The sequence below is a fragment of the Microtus pennsylvanicus genome, chromosome 12 (genome assembly GCF_037038515.1).
Source record: "Microtus pennsylvanicus isolate mMicPen1 chromosome 12, mMicPen1.hap1, whole genome shotgun sequence".
Classification (NCBI taxonomy): Eukaryota; Metazoa; Chordata; class Mammalia; order Rodentia; family Cricetidae; genus Microtus; species Microtus pennsylvanicus.
The window spans coordinates 83,789,842-83,807,022 of NC_134590.1; the positions used below are offsets into that span (position 1 = coordinate 83,789,842).

A 17,181-nucleotide genomic window follows, 5' to 3' on the forward strand; every position below is an offset into this window, starting at 1 on the left:
CTTACTACTTCTGTATTCAATAGCAATAGATATGCTACTCCAATGTGTTATTTCCAAGTAAAAAATTCTCCCATTTATATCTTTGTTTCTCTATGTGAATATGTCTTTCTCCTTTATCATTCATTTTTTAAAAGAAATTTGATAATGGTGTGCATTATCATGGTTTACTGCTGGTGTATGTGTATGAGGGTGTGTGTGTATGTCTGTATGAAGTTTATAATTTTCAAAAATATTTTAAAATTTTTGGTGACTGTTCTTCAATGTCATTTCTTAACCTCTTTCAGAGACTCAAATACATAAGTAGTAGCCTCTTGTCATTGTCCCACAGCGTGTACTTTCCTGATTTTCTGTCCATTTGGAAAATTCCTGTTGACTGTCTTCAATTTGCTTATTTTTCTTCAGCAGTATCTAAACTGCTCTTTAACTGATCTAGAATATACTTCACTTCAGACCGTGTAGTTTTTATCTTTAGAAGTTTGATTTGGTTTGCTTTTCAAAAATTGTCTTTCAGGTTTTTTTCTTTTTTAAAAATAAAACAAACCTGTCTTTTTTTTAATTATACATACCAACCAAAATTCCCACTCTCTCCCCTCCTTCCAGCCCCTCCATATTAGGAGGAACCACTTGTTCATCCAGGCCTCCCAGAACTGAAATAATCACACAGAAACTGTATTAATTAAAACACTGCTTGGTCCATTAGCTCTAGCTACTTATTGGCTAACTCTTATATTATTTTAACCCATTTCTATTAATTTGTATAATGCCACGTGGCAGTGGCTTACTGGCAAAGATTCGGCATGTTTGACTCTAGCAGCTCCATGGTGTCTCTATCTGACTCCACCCTTCTTTCTCCCAGCATTCAGTCCAGTCCTCTCCATCTACCTAAGTTCTGCCCTATCAATAGGCCAAGGAAGTTTCTTTATTCATTAACGGTAACCACAGCACACAGAGGGGACTCCCACATTACTTCCACTTAATCCTCCAACCCCCTCCCCCCACCATCTACTCCTCAGAGAGGGTAACGTACATTGCTTTGGGGAAGGTCCAAGGTCCTCCCTACTATATCTAGATAGAGCAAGGTATCCATCCAAAGAGAATAGGTTCCCAAAAAGCTAGTACAAGTAATAGGGATAAATCCTAGTGCCACTGCCAGTGGCCCCTCAGTCTATCCCAACTGTCAACCATATTCAAGAGGGACTAGTTTGGTTCTATGCTTGTTCCTTCCCAGTCCAGGTGGAGTTGGTGAGCTCCCACTAGCTCAGATAGACTATTTGAGTGGATGTACCTATCATGGTCTTGACCTCTTTGCTCATATTCTCTCTCCTCCCACTTTTCAACTGGACTTTGAGAGCTCAGCCCAGTGCTCTGATGTGAGACTCTGCCTCTGTTTCTATCTGTTGCTAAATGAAAGTTGTATGGTGACATTTAAGATATTCATCAGTCTGACAACAGGGCAAAGCGAGTTCAGGCACCCTCTCCTCTATTGCTTAGGGTTTTAGCTGGGGTCATTCTTATGGTTTCCTAGGAATTTCTCTAGAAACAACTTTCGTATTAGTCCCATAATGGCTTCCCCAATCAAGATAGCTCTGTCCTTTCTCCATCTTGACGATCCAGTTCTCTCAAGTTATCCTTGACCCTCCCCTTCTCTCCTCCTCTTTCCCTTCCACCCTCCTTTTCCCCACACCCCTTTGTTCCCAGTTTTTTCAGGCAATCTTATTTATTTCAACTTTCCAGGTGGATTTATATATGTTTTTCTTAGGGTTCACCTTGTTACTTAGTTTCTCTAGGATCATGAACTATATGCTCAATATTCTTTGTTTATAACTAGTATCTGCTTATGAGTGAGTATATACCATATTCGTCTTTTGGGGTCTGTGTTACCTCACTCAGGTTGGTGTTTTCTAGTTCCATCCATTTGCATATAAAATTCAAGATGTCATTTTTTTTTCTGCTGAGTAGTACTCTAATGTGTAAATTGCCACATTTTATTCATTCTTCAGTTTAGGGGCATCTAGGTTGTTTGCAGGTTCTGGCTATTACAAATAATGCTGCTATGAATATAGTTGAAAAATGCTGTTGTAGTATGATTGAGCATCTTTTGGGTATATGCCCAAGAGTGGTATTGCTGGGTCCTGAGGTAGATTGATTCCCAATTTTCTGAGAAACCACCATACTGATTTCCAAAGTGGTTGTACAAAATTTGCATTCCCATCAGCAATGGGTGAGTGTTCCCCTTACTCCACATCTTCTCCAGCATAAGCTATCATTGGTGTTTTTGAACTTAGCCATTCTGAGTGGTGTAAGATGATATCTCAGAGTTGTTTTGATTTGCATTTCCTTAATAGCTCAGGAAGTTGAATATTTCCTTAAGTGTCTTTCAGACCATTTGATATTCTTTTGTTGAGAATTCTCTGTTTAGTTCTGCACCCCATTTTTTAATTGGGTTATTTTGAATTTTGATGTCTAATTTCCTGAGTTCTTTATATATTTTGGAGATCAGTTCTCTGTTTGATGTGGAGTTGGTGAAGATCTTTGCCCATTCAGTCGGCTGCCCTTTTGTTTTATTGACTGTGTCCGTTGCTTTATAGAAGCTTAAGTTTCAGGAGGTCCCATTTATTTATTGATGCTCTCAGTGTCTTTGCTACTGGGGTTATATTTAAGAATTGGTCTCCTGTGCCTATGCATTGAAGGCTACTTCTCACTTTCTCTTCTATCAGTTTCAGTGTTGTCAGATTTATATTGAGGTCACTAATCCATTTGGACTTGAGTTTTGTGCATGGAGACAGATATGGATCTATTTTCATTCTTCTACATGTTGACATCCAGTTATGCCAGAACCATTTGTTGAAGATGCTTTCTTTTTTCCATTTGGTAATTTTAGCTTTTTTGTCAAAAATCAAGTGTTCATAGGTGTGTGGATTAATATCCGGGTCTTTAATTCAATTCCATTGGTCAACCTCTCTGTTTTTTTTGCCAGTACCAAGCTGTTTTCATTACTGTAGCTCTGTAATAGAGCTTAATGTCAGGGATGGTGATGCCTCCGAAAGTTCCTATATTGTACAGGATTGTTTTAGCTATCCTGGGTTTTTTTGTTTTTCTATATAAATTTGATTATTATTCTTTCAAGGTCTGTGAAGAATTGTGTTAGGATTTTGATGGGGATTGCTTTGAATCTATAGTTTGCTTTTGGTAGGGTTGCCATTTTTTTATGTTGATCCTACCTATGCAAGAACATGGGAGATCTTTCTATTTTCTAGTGTCTTCTTCAATTTCTTTCTGCAAAGACTTAAAGGTCTTGTTGAATAGGTCTTTCACTTCTTTGGTTAGTGTTACCCCCAAGATATTTTACGTTATTTTTCAGATTCTGAAGATACTATAGAGGAAATCAATTCATTGGTCAAAGAAAACATTAAATCCAACAAAGTCTTAATACAATACATCCAGGAAATCTGGGATACCAGGAAAAGACCAAAACTAAGAATAATAGGGATAGAAGAAAGAAAAGAACCCCAACTCAAAGGCACAGAAAATATATTCAACAAAGTCACAGAAGAAAACTTTCCCAATCTAAAAAGGTTATCCCTATGAAGGTACAAGAAGCTCACAAAATGCCAAATAGACTGCATCAAAAAGAATCCCCTTTCCATAGAATAATCAAAACACAAAACATACAGAATAAAGAAAGAATATCAAGAGCTGCAAAGGAAAAAGGTCAAGTATAATATAAAGGGAGACCTTTCAGAATTACACCCAACTTCTCAATGAAAACCATGAAAGTCAGAAGGTCCTGGATAGATGTGCTGCAGACACTAAGAGACCACGGATGCAAGCCTACACTACTATACCCAGCAAAGCTTTCAATCACCATCAATGGAGAAAACAAAGTATTTCATGACAAAACCAGATTTAAACAATATGTATCCACAAACCCAGCCCTAAAGAAAGTATTAGAAGGGTAGCTGGTCACTCATCTCTTGGTCCTCTTTGTATTGTAGCAAGCTGTGTTTCAAGGTTCCACTGAGGTTTCAGGAGGATAGGCGAGTTTGGGGGCAGGATGGTGCTTGAAGCTTGTAGTATCCAGTGGATGGGGTTGGGTATTGGGGCATCCTTGCAGGAAACGCTCCTGCTGGCTGGATAAAGAAGCCAAGGCACTTGGGGAAGGGTCCTGGGGTTTTGTACCTCTCTGGAGGCCCTAGAGAGTGGGGCATCTTGCCTGATGGCTGGTCACTAATCTCTTGGTCTTCTCTGTATTGTAGCAAGCTGTGTTTCAGGGTAACACCGAGGTTGCAGGAGGATAGGCAAGTTTGGGGGCAAAATGGGAGTTGTAGCTTCAGTTCTGGTCTTGATTGTCATCTTTCAGTTTTTAATTGGCATGACCCAATATCCTTTTATCATTTTTTTTATTCTTTAGTCTTCAAATCTCTTTTTCTAGAAGACCATGGCACTGCCTACATTTATTGTATTTGAAATCACTATACAGTTACTTTTGTGAAAATACTGCTTGCATTTTCTAAGATAAAAAGAAAACCCTAAAAATTGTTTCAGGGATGTAGCGAAATACCCAGTTTAAGAAAGAAGTGCACCACAATTACTGCTGCACTGTGATATTTTCTGCATTTCCCACCTTTCTTAAATAACTATCTTCTCTGATAACATAACATAAAGAACAATTATGAAAAAGAGATATGTGCATATGCTTTCTTCTAAGATCTTATTGAGAATACGTTGTTGGCTTTGCATAGCTGGTCACAGGCATAGTAGCTGCAGTAGCAGGATCTGCATTTGTCTACTGGTGTATATGATTTTGAATATTTGCAATGTTACTTGAATATTGCTGAGTGTTATTATAACTGTTCTGGTAAATCCCTGTTGGATTATCTGTCCTAAAACTGGTCTGTATACCAGCACATACAAAATCACATCCAAAACTCCCATTGGTGTAATTGCAGCACTGTAAACACCATTGAGCATTAGCCCCCAAATCTCCCTTAAGCAGACTGGAGTAGCCTCGGTCATAATTTCCCTGTCTCTAAAGGTATTAAATTCACTCTTTTGCCCTCAGAGTATCTGTCACGATTATCATCCTGGTGCCTCTTCTATCCCTGGAATACCTGAGCCTCTGTCTTCACCCAACTAAAGCAGCTTGGGATTAATTGCTTGATTAACTTCCCAAAGCACATAGATAAGGTAACTCACTTGCTTTATATTATTAGGTGTAAAGAAAGGGTATTTTGTGCCTGTTTGGGTGCTGCAAGCAGTTCTTCCAATTCGATGAATATAATCCTCTGAGGAGTTAGGATAGTCTTAACCGATGACAAATTTCGCATCTTCCACATCTATCCCTCTGGAGACCACATCAATAGTGATCAAAATAACTTATTCATGCTTGAGTTCATTTAGAACCCGGTCATGCTCCTGTTGACTCTTGTCACCATGGGTGACAGAGCATGTCACCCATCTACTCTCATTTTTCTGGTAAATTCATCACATTTTCTTCTGGTTTCAACAAAAACAATGGTTTTATTCTCTTCATGCATGATCTCTTTCATTAGATGAAGAAGTTCACCCTTTTCTATATCATGACATATGTCCACCATCTTTGTCATGGTTTGCCTTTAAGGTCTTATTAATTCACAGTCATCCTTATTTGGGGTTCAAAGCCCGTGTCAAGAGTTCTATATGTTTTACTGAGGTAGGCTGTTCTTCTCAAATTGATTTCCCCACAGTCTAAAATGTCAATCACTCTTTCAGGTGTTGCAACAGAGATTTCCACACCTCTCTAAAAATATGTAAAGCTTCACAAGTTTTTGTGTCAACTTTGAGCAGAAGTCAAGCAAATCTGTATCGTTCCAATTTTAATATATGTGTTGCTGATGAAGAGAGTGAACAATCTTGTGCCTTCTTGAATGCAACAAATATTTTTCTAATTATTTCCAATGTTCTTGTCTGTTAATTCTACAATAGGCCAGTTTGAATTTCTTGTTTTTTATTTTAAGTATAAAGACTTTCTTTCACTTCTTTGGCAGTCTCAATTGGATAACAGAGATTATGAATTTAATCTTATTAGGTGTTACCCATTTTAGTGTTTGTATAGATATTTTGAACTTTATTCTGAGACATTGTAAAATTATTTGGAAGATCATGAATCTACTTTTTCAGGCTAGATCTGAGCAGTTTAAAGCTTCAGCAGAAACTTGCCTTGTATAGTTCCCATTCTCGTCCTGACTGGCAGAGTGGCCCTATTGCTTTTCTCTGTTTTCCTCACTGGCCTTGCTTGTCTCCCTAATTCCCTCAGCTCATCAGTGCTCAGCCTAACTCCGACCTTCCTCAGCCCTCCACAGGGTTCTGTGTCTTTGCAGTCTCTCCACCTCCAGTATCTTCCCTGGATGCCTCCACTATTGTCAGGAAAACCAGCTTCACATCTTTAATCTGGAAGAACACTGTGCTCAATGTGGGTCCCTTTCCTTGCAAAGAAACCTGGAACCTTCTGCAAGTGATAAATTGGGGAAAATACTGTGAATTTGAATCTGAATCATGCCCAAAGCCTCATGTGTCAAAGGCTTAGTTTCCCCTCTGTGGTGGCAATGGCAAGTAGAGCTTCATAGAAGGTCTTGGGAGGAAGGTGCACTTTAAGCAGATATTGGGATCCGTACTCCTTCCTCTCTCTTGCCTATCTCAGGTGCTATAACATGATCACCATACTGCCTGCTACCACAGTGGGCCTTCCCATTGACCCAAACCCATTGGACCAGGAGACCTTGAATTAAAACCTACAATCACAAGCAGACTTTTAGAAATTTGCTTTGTGTAAGTATTTTCAGATACTTTGTCACATTAATGAAAGTGAATGTGAACTGCCCAGACCAGAAATAATCACTCAGAAACTATATTAATTAAATCATTGCTTGGCCAATCACTTAAGCATATTACTAGCTAGCTCTTATATCTTAAATTAACCAATCTTCATTAATCTATGTATCACCATGAGGTTGTGGCCTACTGACAAAGTTTTGGCAGGCTCCAGAGGAGGCATCTGTCCCTGGCAGCAGCTAGATGGCTTCTCCCTGCTATACTCTCTTTATATATCTCTTTCAGCCTGGCTTTACTCTATTAAGCCACTGACCAAAAGCAGCTTCTTTATTAACCAATTTTAATAAAACATATTCACAGCAGTATCACCTCCCACATTACCAGGGAACCCTGGCCTTTATTGCCAATTAACCACTACTCAAAATACATTTTTATTTTCGTATATGTTGTTTGATGTTTAGCTGTTTTAGGAAGAGGTGTAAATCCAATTTCTCTCACTCCATCTTGTCTAGAAGCAAAATTTGGAGCATTTTGTATAATTTAAAAGTGTTTATGTTTTTTACATTTATTTATTGATTTGTGTGTGTGTGTGTGTGTGTGTGTGTGTGTAGAAGTTTATTTAAAAAAACAGAATGCTTCCTTTGGATTTAATGCTAAAAGATGTCTGTTTTTTCTTATTCTTTTACCTGTCATAATTCTTTACCATAACTAAGGAGTCATTTTACTAGCCTAATTATCTGTTATTCCTGCCTAAGTCCACCTCAGCTTTTGAATAATGCTTAATCTGCATTCTGGGGTCCCTGCCCAGTATTCACCAGTTTTCCTATTTTCCATTTTTTTTGCCTCAGCCAGACTCTGCTGTCTGCCATGGGGGTGAGGTATGGTGTCTGGCGTCAGAGCTGCTGATGTGGAATTTTACTTTAACTAGGCAAAGTTGTATTGCATTTGTTTATGCTGCATTTGTTTGATGATATAAAGATGTGTTGCTTTGCCTGCCTAAGGTATCTGGTTGGTCTAATAAAAATTTGAATGGCCAGTAGCTAGGCAGTAAAGAGATAGAGGGGCTTTCAGGCAGAAAGAATAAGTAGTAGGAAAAATGCAAGCTTAAGAGAAGAGAGAGAGGGGTACAGAAAAAGAAAGGGATGCACCCGGGGCCATCCAGTCAGGCAGTTGCCAGCCAATCAGAAACAGAGAAAGCAAGAAGTAGGACATGCAGAATGAAAGAAAGGTAAAAAGTCCCAAAACAAAAATGTAGATGAAGAGAAACTGTAGCACGAATAATAAAAACCCAGAGACAGATATTGGGGTTCAATCTGAAGATCAGAAAAGCAAAGCAGCCAAGCCACTAGAAAGCTTTACCCCTCTCTGAAATCTTCAGACTGAAAGAGAGTTAATTCCTGTCTCATCCCACTTTATGTTCCTCTCTAGTGCTGGGAACAAAGGCATGCACAACCACCGCCTGGTTTCTAATGCTAATTAGTGTGGCTGCTGGGATTAAAGGTGTGTGCCATCACTGCCTGTCCTGTATGTCTTACTAGTGCGGCTGTTTTGCATTCTGGTCTTCAGGCAAGCTTTATTTATTAAAATACAAATGAAATATGACTACATTTCTCCTTTTTGTCTAAAATAAAAAAGTTATAACTAATATAAGAAAAACTATATACAATAAGTACAATAACTATATACAATATATACAGGCAATAAGTATATCAGCAATGTCTAGTCCATTTGCATTTGACAAATTCAGAGAGAATATTCCATATCTGTCCTGTCTTGGGGAATCCAAAGTCTTGTACTTATTACTTTCTATTATATTTACTTTCTATCATAAATTGCCTTCTGCATCTGGAAAACAGGGAAAACTATAACTATCTAATTTTCAACTCTCTCAGAAACCAAATAAGAAAATAATAGTAACTGAGTAAACAGGAAGTTCAAGCAAGTGACTTCCAAGAAGTGTGAGAAATGACAGAAACTGCCGGCTGCATGGACAATCACCCAAAGTTTCTCTGCAACAGTTGGGCATCCATATTTGGCATACAGATCTAGCATATCTGACAGACTTTTTTGTGACGCAGGATATTTTGACCAACTGTCCTTCCTTGTCTTGACACTGTTTGGCATTCACTTTCTTTTGTGTCCTGCTTGTCCAATTAGGGCAGCATACTGTCAGCAGTCAAGGCAAGGGCATTTTCTTGCCCGGTGGTTTACTTTTGCCTCAAAGAAAGTAAACTCTATATGGAGTTTCTTCAATGCCCATTATCTTCTATGAAGTATATGGGTGCTGTCAGGGGCAGACAAGCCTTATTTTCATAAAAAAGTACCTATGTTATTAGAACATCTTAAATGACATATTCTGTAGATCTAAAGTATTTGAAGATGAACTTTCTATCTAAAATATATCTTAGTTTGAACTTAAAAAATACTTAATGTGACTACAAGTTTGATTATAATAGGTGATTAACTACTAACCTGTATTACCTTATTATCTTATACAATGGTCAATAATTTTTAAAGACTAGAAATTTGCATCACATTGTTAAATGAGTTGTATGGGTACATACTTTGAGCAAGAGTAGAAATGTATGTATAGTATGATCTACCAAAATTAATCTCAAATTTGTAGCAATATACAAAATTTGTATGCAATATACAAAAATCCAATCCAATGTAAAATATATAAAGCTAATAGTTGCTTTCTTCATGTAGATTCAATAATCTACCTTTTATCTTATCATATGTATATCCTCCCTTTTTATTTTCAGAGTATATTCAATAATCTATCCTGTCATACTATCATATCTACAGCTCCCTTTTTCATTTCAAACCAAGAACTCTGAATCTAATACTGTTTGTCCAACTTTCCTCCTGGCCATATCCAATAATAACTGGTAACCAACACCCCTAAACAATGACAAATATCCATAACCCACTGAATGACCAAAAACCACCCACTCTACCTTCTAGGATTATGTGCATTGTATTCTTAGGTTTACTTCCTACTGTCTGGGGATGATGGCATCTCTAGGGGATCCCAAAAAGAAAAATTTGGGTCAACTGTCAAATCCTGGGAGAGGTAGCTATATCATTTCTTGTCCAGTTTTTCATAATGGGAAAGTCTCAAGTCCTGGCTAGAGTAATCTGTTAGGCTGAATCATTTGAGTTAGCCACTTCAAAATTGTTCTGCAGTTTGTAGTCAAAGCTGAATTTTAGGTGATATTTTTCAGCTTGGTAGCACTATCATAGATCTGGAAGAATCATCATTGTGGGGCCCCACCCTCCTTTCAGAGACTTTAAAGGCTGTTGTTGGGCACGCTTGTTGTTCACTGCAGAAAGCTGATAGAAACTCAAACCTGAAATCATGTACAGGAAGGTAGATAAAACCTTTGTCTAGATTAGTTATTACTCTATATGACCATTAATATCATTACAAGAAGTTTTATGTATATATATATATATATACATACAATATATATATTATGAAGTTTATACATTAAGAAAAGCTGTAAATGAGTTCACATAAAACCAAAGGATTATGAGATTAATGGTAATAAAATAGTTCTTAAATTTTTATTTTTCTTCTGTCCCATATCAGGTGGCTCTTCTGACATGAGATAGAGATTTTGGATTTTGTTTTAATAAGCATGCTTGGGTTTAGAAAAGGAGATAGCAACACTCCAACTCCAAAACCAGCTTTAATCTTTAATTGAACTGGGACTACAAAAAGACCGTTTGCATTATATGTCTTTAGAGAACAGCAGAAACAAAAATTTGGGAAGATCTATGAAATTTTATCCTGTTGGAAATATGATATGACAATAGGTCAATTTACACCTTTCCTTGAGACATTTTTTTCTGAATGATTTGTCCTTTTTCTTCTGATTTCTCTTTTGTCCAGTGGTCTTTGGATTCCTTGGCTGTATACCTTTATTCTCTTGAAAAGAAAGAAACAAAACTCTTCCCTGACCCTCATTTTGGGGATATTATCTTTTGGCAAGTTGTATATAATCAGATGAAAAGTATTTGTTAGTTTTATAGGTTAAATTAGACTAAATGGCAATGTGTTTGATGAACTATTGTCTCTTCTAATTAAGAGGTGTCTCTTATTCAAATTGAATCTTTCTCAGTTTTGATGGTATTCATAGCTTTTCTTCTTCTGTGGAAACTAAAGCAAAACCCCTTTCCCAACATAACACATGTCCTGGTTTCCATTCTGAGGTCAGTACATTAAGGTATACTGTTTGATTTTATTCCATAGTTTTTTTTTCTTTTGCTATCCAATGTCTTTCACAGCTGTTGTTCCTTTCTCATTAGCATTTAGAAAATTCAAAGTTAATAAAGCATTGTGCAATTTATTTCTGCGGGTCTTTGTCATCTGTTTCTGTTTATTTAACATATCCTTTAGAGTTCAGTTTTATATTTCTATAACTGCCTGGCCTGTAGGATTCTGTGGTATAACTGTAATATGCTTTATATTATAATAAGCAAAAAAACTGTTTCATTTTCTTAGATAATATGCTAGAGTATTGTTTGTCCTTATTTGTATAGCTATACCCATGATGGCTATAACTTCTAGCAAATGTGTGATTATGGAGTCAGCCTTTTCCAAACTCTAAGAAGTTGCCCATTGAAAATCTAAATAGGTATCAATATTGTGATGTACATATTTTAGTTTTCTAGATTCTACAAAACGGAAAACATTTTTCTACCCTTTGGGATACTTCCTGTAGGCAGTGGTGTTTGGTTGTACAAAGAATAAGCAGGACATTTTCTTATAATTTCCTTGCTTTGTTGCCACATGATAGAAAAGTCTTTTTAAATCTTTGCTATTGATATTACTTTTTATAAAATTCTGAAGCCTTCAGAATATTTTTAATCAATAATTGATTGATTTCTGTATTACCTGTCCTTGAGGACCTGGCTGACCAGTATGGGATTAGATGTGTTATATATATGGGATGATCTGTACTCCTGATTATATCTTGTAACTGAATAATAAAGTCAATTGTGTATCATCTGATATAAATTCAGTGGTTTCAATATTCAAAACAATTGTTTCTGCATATTGCAAATTGGTTACTATGTTGAGAGGTTCTTTAAAATCCTTTGGTACCATCAGAATAATATATAATTCTGACTTTTGGACAGAATCATAAGGGCTTTGATCCACTGTACTTAAATTTTCTGATTTGTAAGCTTTTCTGATTTATTTATATCAGTATAAAATGTTGGGGCTCCAGTTATTGATATGTCCTATACAATGCAAGGAAGTATCCAATGAGTTTTCTTTATAGGTTGAATTCTCTTGCTTTTCGGTTAGTTGTAGTTAATCTCTCCCAAAAAATTACAACAGGCTCTTTACCAGGGTTCACTTTCTGCCCATCTTTTGTCAATTTCACCATTATTAAAAGATACTATAATTTCTGCTTGGTTTATTCTTGCTAATTGACTAAGTCACAATTTTCCTTTCAGAATTAACTCAGAGACCTTTCCCACATATGTTTTTAAATTTTTACTTGGGGGCTGGAGAGATGGCTCAGCCGTTAAAGGCTAGGCTCACAACCAAAAATATAAATTTTTACTTGGCAAAAAGATCCATAATAAGATAATATCTCCCCTCTGCATTAAAATTACTGTAGAGGAATGCTTAGAGGGTAATATGATCAGAATGCAGTTAAGATCCACACAATCCACATGTGCCTTCTGTAATTTCTTTTCAATCACAGCCAATTCTCTTTTAATTTTGGATGATAATTACCTGAGATTATCTAAATCCTTGTCACCATCTAAGGTTTTGTTTAAATTAGTGAAGTCATCAGCACCTATCTCAATAGTGTGCCATAGATGGAAAATGTCTCCTATTAAACTTTGGAAGTCATTATGAGTCTGCAATCAATCTCTCATAATTTACACCTTTTGAGGTCTAATTGTTTTGTAAACCAAATTTATAACCTAAATAATTAAAAGAATCTTTTCTTTGTATTTTTTTCAGGAACAAATTGTAATCCCCAATAAGACAAAATTTTCTTTAATTCTTCAAATACTTTTTTCTAAAGTTTTTATTTGAAGCAGATAGCAAAATGTCACCGATGTGATGGTAAAATATAGATTTGGGAAACTGTTTATGTATCATTTGCAATGGCTGACTTACAAAATATTGGCACAGAGTGAGGCTACTTAACATTTCCTGTGGGAGAATCTTCCATTGATATCTCTTAGCAGACTGAGAATTATTATAAGTAGGTACTATGAAGGCAAAGTTTTCTCTGTCCTTTTCTTGTAAAGGTATAGTGAAGAAACAACCTGTAAATCAATAACTATAAGAGGCCATCATTTAGATAATAAAGAAGGCAAAGGAATCCCATACTGTAGAAATCCCATTCCCTAAATCACCTTATTAGCAGATCTTAGATCTGTTATCATTCTCCATTTCCCAGATGTCTTTTTAACAACAAATACAGGAAAATTCCAATGACTGGTTGATTGTTCAATATGCTGAGCATCTAGTTGCTCCTGTACCAGCTATTCTAAAGTTTGCAGTTTCTTTGTTGTTAAAAGCCATTGCTTACCCATACAGCCTGTCAACCATTTTAAAGGTAGAGGTGCTGGTGCCTTTGATATATCAGCAACTGTTGTGACCTGTTCTGTACAACCTGAATGGTCAGTGACTGTTCTTTATAATATCTTGTAATATTTTCCCCAGACACATATGTTAATTTATGGTTTGTTTTTAAGATTGGGGAATGTTAATCTGAGTATTCTATTGCTATAACAAATCATGTTCCCACAATTCAATGCTGTATTAGCCACATATGGTTTCAATATTCCTTTTTGTCCTTCTGGCCTTATACATCCAACCCATCTTGTGCTCTGCTTTACCTAAGATAAAGTTCCAATGCCCAAATACTCAACATTCACATCCCGAAGAGGCCAATTAGGATGCCAAGATTCTGATGAAATTATTGTTACAGTCACACCTGTGGCTACTAGACCTGCAATGACAATGTAATTTATTCATGTTTTTAATTTTGGCCTTTGTTTATTTACAGAAATACTTGCTTTATAGATTTTCCTGAATTTTTTTGTTCTCTCTCCTATAGCTGTTTTATTATTCAGAGCTGTATTTTTTTAACAATAGGCATTAGGTTCTTTAGTTGCTTTTGGAAGGAGTTTCCTCTATGACGTCAGGAAGCAACTGAACTGAATTTGGCACAGAGGCCTGCAAGAGGCCCCTCATGGGGTTCCCCAATGACAAAAAATTACCTTGAGTATTTTTCATTGATCTACATTTGTTAGTCCAATACTTATCTTTGCCATACCTTCTCCATAGTTCAGAAGGGAGGGGTGTTCTGAATGGATAACTCTTAGAAAAAAAACATTGTTTCTAGGAATGCCCTGTCTACAATCCCTTTTAAAGTCATTTTGTTTGCCACAATTATAAATTTGACATTTTGATTATTCCCCAGACCTCTGGAAATCACATCTCCTATCCATGTTCCATCATGTTCATGAGATTCAATATTAATTGTATCTCAGATTTATTCCTCCAAAGATGCTGACCTTGCCTTTAATGGTCTAATTATACTTTTGCATAGATAATTGACATTTTCAAAAACCAGGGATTAAATTGTTATTTGTCTAGCTTCTAAATTTGGTATCATTTTATTTACTGCTGAAGTCAATCTTTTGAAGAAATTTATAAAGGCTTCCATTGGGCCCTGTATATCTTTAGTAAATGACCCAATTTTCTTCCCTTTTTCTCCAATTCTGTTCCAAGTATTCAAAGCTGTTGCACAGCATAAATCCAGGGTATGGACATCATGTATATCTTGCTTTTCTATAGTAGCAAAATCTCCTTCTCCAAGAATTTGATTTTGGGAGATTTCCCTACCTCTAACTTTATTTCACTGTTCAAATAATCTTAGTCTCTTCTCTCAACCAGGTACTTCATTGTAATTGTGGACCAGGCTCTAAAACACTTTTAAACAATTCTATCCAGTAATTAGTTATAATTCTATTACAAATTGGTCACAAGTTTAACATTTGCTTCACAAATGGTGAATACATGTCATATGAGATTATTTCTTCCTTGAATCTCCTTAAATCTAACATTGGCACAGGAATCCAGTTATCTGTAACGCCACCTCTCCCATGTCGCAATTCCTATAATGTTACTGGATACATTAAGGTTGGTTGTCTGAAAACCATAGACTGTTCCTTTCTATTCTTTTAATGAATCATTGAAATTGGTTCTCCATTAAATTTCTCTCTCTGGATTTGAATATCTCTATGATCTGTTGTATTAAGTTTTTCTAAGGCCTGTATCTTAGTACCCAGATTAACCAACTTTTTTAGTGATAAGACAAAAATGATGAAGCTAATAATGTTTACAATTGATGTTACATAAATCCCATCTAAATTAAATATCCTTTCATTTAATTGTTCCATTTTCAAACTATCTGGCATATTATCATACAGAGACACAAATCCCTCCATTGTATTGGTTTTCCCCATTTTTTTAATGTGGGAAAAATTATCTGTTAACTAATTCCTCCTTTTAAGAATTCTCAATTGTCTTACCAAATCCACAGACAGTGTTGATGAAGATGTGAGGCTTAATGCGACTGTGTAGAACTGTAAAAGCCTGACTGGATTTCAAGGCAGCTCCTAGTTTGGCAGCAGCCCAAGAAGTGGGTGGTTCAGAGAAAGCCTGCCACCCACAGTGGAGGGGGCGTCTGAAGAACGCACAGGTGATTGTTCTGAAAAATCATGTGTGGTGGAGGGTGCTGCCTGAAGGCAGAACCATTCAGTTTAGGGTAGGTGAGTCCTGTGGCATTTGGGGCCCAGGTGCTTCTGGAGTTTGGGTGGCAGCTAGAAACTGTTTCAGAGAGGCTACAACAGGAAAATCCCAAAGTCACTCAGAGGCCTGGGGAAAAAAGAAATGAAAGCCTAGCCAGGTGGGGCTGCAGCCCCATGCATCTTCAGTGGGAGCCCCACATGCAGCTCTGGCGGAAGGTCTACATGCAGCTCTGGCGAGAGCTCTGCATGCAGCTCTGGTAGGGCAGCACATGCAGCTCAGGTGGGAGCACCACATGCAGCTCAGGTGGGAGCACCACATGCAGCTCTGGTGGGAGCACCACATGCAGCTCAGGTGGGAGCACCACATGCAGCTCAGGTAGGAGCACCACATGCAACTATGGCTTGTGCTGGTGGCTAAAAAGCCACAGGCAAATGGCTATTATTTGTGTACCTTAAACATTGGGCACCAAATGTAGCCATGAATAATAAAAACCCAGAGACACATATTGGGGTTCAACCTGAAGATCAGAAAAGCAAAGCAGCCAAGTCACTAGAGAGCTCTTACCTCTATGAAATCTTCAGACTGAAAGAGAATCAGTTCCTGTCTCACCCTGCCTTATATTCCTCTCTAGTGCTGGGATTAAAAGTGTGCACCATCATTGCCTGACTCTATAGCGGGTGTAGAGCCCATGGGTCACCATGGGTCACCAGGGAGTGCTAGCTGGAGAATGAATGAAGATGCCCTCTTAATGACTCTTGAACATCACAAGAAAAGGGATAAAAGGATGCAAGAAACAAAGCAGCATTTCTTGCACAGGTGCCAGTAGACGTCCAAGTTGCTCATGCAAAAGCACAGTAGATATGAAGGGGAAGCCTGCTTCAGACCATCTTCGGAGCATCTCTGTGAGCTACTAGGTGAGGCTGCAGAGGCCATTTCTCAAGTTCAGTGATAAGTAATGCTACTTGGCAAACAACACAGCCTGGAGCTGAGAAAGGAAAAAGCAAAGAAAACTGAAAGGCCAACATGAACAAGGCCTCCTAACCACTGTCTCTGCTCTGTGGCCCAGGTGTCCAGCATAGACCACATAGATTCACAGCTGGACTTTTCAGAACTGTCTGCCAATATTGACATTACCCCATTCTATGCTAAGGGAATCAGAGTGGATTGGTGAATAATCACTTTCAATGCTAATTGTTGAAATCTCCAGGTCAGAGCTCTCAAGCTAATGCCTGTTTGCTTAATGGCAATTTTGGTGTTTGCTCTTTGAAAGAAAAAAAAATTTTGGTCTCTTTTCCCTATGGCACAGGGTAAAATTTTTAAATTTTATTTTATTTATTTATTTATTTTTTCGAGGCAGGGTTTCTCTGTAGCTTTGGTGACTGTCCCAAAACTAGCTCTTGTAGACCAGGCTGGCCTCGAACTCCCAGAGATCCGCCTGCCTCTGCCTCCCGAGTGCTGGGATTAAAGGCGTGTGCCACCACCGCCCGGCTAAATTTTATTTTTTAAGGCAAGTTAATGGGCTTATGTTTCTTGTGTAGTTGTTTTCTTTCCATGCCCCTGCTCTCTGGTAC

At 37.4% G+C, this 17,181-nt stretch overlaps 2 pseudogenes; both read right to left on the minus strand.

Moving 5' to 3' along the window:
* Positions 1-4,786: 4,786 nt before the first annotated feature.
* Positions 4,787-17,181, minus strand: part of LOC142832404 (putative ATP-dependent RNA helicase DDX5) — a 43,217-nt pseudogene continuing 30,822 nt past the window's right edge.
* LOC142833259 (U6 spliceosomal RNA) lies at positions 5,782-5,881 on the minus strand (annotated as a pseudogene).